This window comes from Triticum urartu, chromosome 7A, assembly GCF_056163025.1.
Source record: "Triticum urartu cultivar PI428250 chromosome 7A, HENAU_Tu73, whole genome shotgun sequence".
Taxonomy (NCBI): Eukaryota; Viridiplantae; Streptophyta; class Magnoliopsida; order Poales; family Poaceae; genus Triticum; species Triticum urartu.
Window position 1 is genome coordinate 64,780,507 of NC_141879.1, and position 5,817 is coordinate 64,786,323.

Genomic DNA, 5,817 nt, shown 5'->3' on the forward strand with positions numbered 1-5,817 from the left:
AATGACCAGTTGATCATGGCCGTGGTGACTCGGACGTAGAGAAGTTAATTGGCCGTTAATTCCATGATGGTATACGGTCTGATTCTCGCGACTATCCAGTCCAGCTAGCTTAACTAGCTACCCGTTGGCCAGTCAGAGAGCATCTCATAATCTAATCTAATCTAATCTAATCTGTCCCGAGAGAATATATTTGTGGTCGTTAAACATGCATAACCGAAGAGCCCTGTGCAGTTGCAGGAACAAACGTCATGATTAACCGTCACAGTAGGCATTATAGTCTCATCAGAATAATTGGAGTGTTATTTATTGCTTAATGAAATAATCTTACATGGCAACAGCCTATGGTGGCTTGGTACTATTAGCCCGACACAAGAGCATGTTATTCGAATCATGCACGGCATACCAGGAATGCAACGGCTGCCTGATTGTAGTACTTTGTATAGCTAATGACCCGATCATCGATGATGGATCTATCTGTGGGAGCTACCTGGCGAACCACTGAATCATTTTGCGACGGCACATGGCGCTTTGGTGGCCCTGATGATTGTGTAGGCAGGATGAAACTCCAAAATAGTGCTCATCATGTACGTGCAAGTTGCAAGAATATGTTATACAGTGCGGCCTCTTCCTACGGCTTTGATTTGACCGCTGATTAGTTAGTTCGTAGTTTGTTGGAAGGAGTTTGCATTGTTGGGGTATCTCAATCCTCTGATGTTGTGTTCTATCATCTATGACACGATTAATCAGGCATGTTGTGGTGTCCGTTTACATGGTTTTTCTGCTACATACTAGGATTCATTTTCTTTCTGGAGATTTAGCGAGTGATGAGTCCGTGGGCAGTGTAAGAGCTTGTGAACAGTGGCCCCGGAGCGACCATGTATGGATTTTTTTTTTTTTGGCAAGGAAACCACGTAAGTTCGTACTGTAATTAACATTTCGGTTCTTATGTTTTTTTATTTATGTCAAGCATTTCTGAAACCGGCCATAGTACCATACAGGCAAGCTAGTGACCTTTGTATCTTCACATCGCACATGAGTTTAGCTAGCCAGATCTACGGTTCAGAAAAGCCAGCCAGATCTGGCTTTCGGCCGACAGCCCCAACGTACAGCGACGCGATAAAGATCGGCTGGCCGGAGGGCCGGACAGCCGAGGGGGTGGTTTCTGGTTTGATTCCACGGCGGGGCAATCATTTGCTCAGCGTGGGCCTCCGGTAGTTTAATCCGACGGTGACTGTGCCGCACGTACGCCTCTGGGAGCATGTCATGTGCCTCGGTTGCCGACATGCAAGTGCACACGGTCGGTTTTCTGATTTTTTTTCTTTATCTCTGTTTTTTTATAAACTTTCGATCTATTCGTAATTATGGCAGCACAACGAATACCAAAAAAGATAATAATTTATATTCAGATCCGTAGACCATCTAACGATGACTACAAACACTGAAATGAGTCGAAGGCACGCCGCTGTCATCGTCCCTCTCTCGCTGAAGACGAAAGACTTTGTTGTAGTAGCCAGTCGGGAAGTCGTCGTGCTAAGCCCTTGTAGAACCAATGCATTAGAACAGCAACCGTCGCACTGTTGAAAAGTAGCATTGATTGAAAGGATCCAACATGAATACACACGAACGTAGAAGAATTATGACCAGATCCAAGCAAATTCAATCAAGGACATATTCGTTAGAGACATACCTCCACACGCCCACCGACGATGCTAGACGCACTGCCGAGACGGGGACTAGGCAGGGAGAATCTTATTCCATCTTCAGGAAGCCGCCGTTATCTTGTCTTTCCGAGCAGGGCACAAACTTAACGAAACTCGAAGAAACATCTAAAAACAAAGCCTTCCTACTGATAAAGATTGGAATCCACCGCGCTGCCATGCCCCAAAGTCCACCGGAGACAAGGCGGACCGGCGGTTGTGCCGACGGGCGGCCTATAAACCCTAGGCTTTTTATGGAGGAGGCGGCTGCGTGAGCTTTTCGTGAAACTGCTACAAGTGGATAGGTCCAACTAGAGCTTATTCTGTTGTTTCTTTGCACTGCTGCATTGTTTTTCTATTTTTAGGTTTTTGTTCCAGTTTTTCCTATTGTTTCTTTGCATTGTTGTTGCGGCATTTTTGTTTTCAGTTTTTCTATTTCCTTATCTTTGATTTTCTTTTTTTCCTTCCAATTTTATTCTTTGTTTTTGTTCTACATTTTTTAGTACATGGCAAACTTTTTAATAAGTGAATATTATTTGAATACATGAAAATTAGTTTTCCTATGTGGAGAATATTTTCTAAATACACACTGACCATTTTTCAAGTAGAAGTTAATTTTTGTAAATTTAAATTTTCACGTATTTACAGAAAGCAGACCACAAAAAATTGAAGCAAAACGCTACAAAGTGCTGCATCGCGGGAGCTATATCACTTCTATTGAGAGACTATAGGACGACCGAATTTGTTTGTTCCCAGAAGCAGTTTTAGGAAGCTTCTACGCCTTTTTTTTCTTCTGCTTTTATATGTTTCTTCACTGGTTTTATTCAGGTTTTTACTTTTTCTTCTTATCTCTAATTTTTCGTTTTCTCGACCCATGTCTGGATTTTCAGTAAACATCATTTATTTGATACACGTTGAACGTTGTTTTAATACATGATGTATTTTTTTCAAAATCTTTGGAACATTTTTAAACACATGTCAAACATTTTTAAAGTACAAACTGAACTTTTTAATGGCACAGATTTTTTAATGTCAAGAACATATTTTAAAACGTGTAAATATTTTTTGAAATATCATGGACATTTTTTAAATGTTGTGAAACATTTTCTTTTAATTGCGCGAGCGTTTTTTCCCACATTGTAGAAACATTTTAAAAACTGCCTCAAACATGTTTTTTGTAACACGTGAACATTTCAAACGCCCCGAACATCTTTTTCAATAGTACATACATTCTCTAAAAGTTGTACTTACATTTAAAAACCGCGTTAATATTTTTGTAATGCGCAATGAACACTTTTTTAAAAAGAAATTAAGTTTAATCGGTGAGGGAAAGGAGGAAAGCTGACGTTGCTTTTGCTTCCGGCCTTTTCACCAGTTCGGCTCGATCGCAACAAGTCACAAGTCACAGCAACTTGTGAAGTCGATGAGTGGATGGAAGAGGGAGGGCTGACCTAACTAAGTGACGGCAAGATCAATTCAGATGGCTGCATGGAACGGCAGCAACTCACTTGATTTGTTGGCTTGTTGATAGGCTTTGGCACTTTTTTGTGCAATTTCATTTGATAGGCTTGGTCAGATGGCTGCAACCAGGAACTAGGACCAATTGGCATGTTCCCTCATCTGACTGGTAAGAAAAAAAAATCCATCATTAATTTGGTAAAAAATAGGTATATGGCAGAAAGTATGTCATTAGATTCAAGTTCAAGGGAAGTTTCATATGGTATAATTTTAAGTGTATATAACTCAGATTAACCAAAATAATAGTCATTTTTTACTAAAATACGTGTGAGACTTATAAACCAAGATAGAGAAGTACCTTTTTGTGCATTTTCATTTCTTTTTTCTTCCTCTTGCTGCTTTCACTATGTTATGTGGTTGTGCTTTTTTCCTTCACTTTCCCCCCCGGTGTTGATTCAATATTCATGCGTTCACCTTTCATTTTACAAAAAGTAGAAATGTAGTTACAAATCAGTTTCTTATTCAGTGGAAAAATATTTTAATTTTGTGTTGGTAATTTTCTTGTTGCAGTACAAGACTTTTTTCATATACACTAAATAAAATGGTGGCACTACTCATGAAAGGTGTTTCCATAGTATCACAAAATTTTCCGCACCATGCACAACATTATCAACGTGTCACAAAATAAATAAGCATGAAATGTCAAAAAAAAATGTTCATGTATATAAAAGTATATTATGTATTCACCACAATACAATATGGGTACATCAGGTGGCGCTCACAGCGGCAAATAGGATTTGGCAGAAATGTTTTTGGCGAAGAAAATTTTGCCAGATATTTTTGAGTGAACTTGCTTGCTTGTTTTTTTTTTAGAGTGAGGTGGGAGGCGGCATCGGCGCCGCGAGCAGCATCCCGGCGGCCGTGCAGGCCAGCAACGACGACGCTGCGGCAGCAAGCTTTTCAAACCCGAGCCGTGTGCCTCTGCTATACTTGGATCCGGTTGAGGCTTCCTCGCCGCAGCTAAAGGCAACCACCATACATCGCGCGATCGGGTATACTGTATACAGATGGTTGGATCAGTTGTCCACCGCATGTAATTTCCCGACAATGCCATGTGGCGGAAAATGAAATCATGCATGCATGCGGGGCCGGCCTAAAGGCAGGCGTGCGAATGATCATCCATCCATCCGATCGATCCCACATCGATCTGTGTATGTAACTGGCTCAAAATTCGCGGGCAATCTCATTATCATCGACATGATGAGTGGACGACCACATAATAGGACGAACCATCGAATCATTGCCTGCTGCATTGCGCAATTCCGACCTCACACAGTCACGCATCACATGGTATACACCTGGGCTGTCAGACTAATATCAAGTGTGCCTAACTAAACGTTGGCCGCTGATGATCAACGCCGTCGCTGCTGGTGATGGAATGGTCGATACAGCTGGTTCAATCGTCCGGTAGCTAACTGGTCGTTGCGGATGTACGTACGTGCAGGACTGCTGCTGATAACACATACTGCTAGCATTATGCATGCGTACAGGTATATGCATGTGCAATATACTACTCTCTTCGTCTCAAAATAAATGACTGACTTTATACTAAAGTTAGTACAAAGTCGAGTCACTTATTTTAAGACGGAGGGAGTATATTGCTAACCAATAGTAACAGTATGCATGCGCACATGGCTTATGGTGCAATGAAGTACTATAAAGAATATCACCCGCAAAAAAAATAGTATCAAAATGATTCTCTTCCCACATATTCTGCAGGAATCGCATCCAAATACATGCTTGGTATACCAATAATTTAGCTGTTGAATTTCAGCAGTATCTCCAACACAAAACGGAGACGGCTGGCTCTTACTCTTTTCAGCGTACTGTGATGTGAATATGTGATGCCCAGTTGCCGGAATGAACCAGAGTTTTTAAACAATTATCCAGAGTTTACATCAGTGAAACAAATTTGCAGGACATCATTCCAGTACAGTACTACTAGAAATAATGGCGAAAGTTTTACCGCTATAAATTAAGTTAAACGCACGTACAGATCCTACTTGGGCATCTACGTAGAGTATCTTGAAAGACATATAATAATAAAAAAGGGTTGGACTTATGTGAACAGTAGTCCAGATCTAACGCTAGCAGCAACCAACAAACTAATCAAACAGGGATGGAGGAATGTGATGGGAAGCATGCAGAGGAACGACAGGGAGGGCCGATGGCACAGGAGCTTTTCATCTAGAGGTAATAGCACCCCAGGTACCCTAACTTGCATAAAATGTGATGATTTAGTTCAAAACTTGCAAAACTTTACTTCACCATACCTCAACTTGCACCTCATGTGATGATTTAGTCTCAGGCCAATCACAGCTCGACAATTGGCAGCCAGATGGTCGGACCGGTCAGCACACACACTTTTGCAGAAAACCCCCTACCGTTTTCTTTAATCAACCAGCACTCACCTCCCATTGATTGCAAAAGCATAAATAACCTAGTGTAAAGTGGAGTACATCCAAGATTTCAAGTTTGCTTGGAACTACGAATGTTCATGTATTTCATATTCAGAACGACATGTGTTGCTACTGTTCCAAAATAAAATGTGTAGTTTCTACTAAAAACCACAGGATAAAACTGTTCAGACTGTAACAGAACA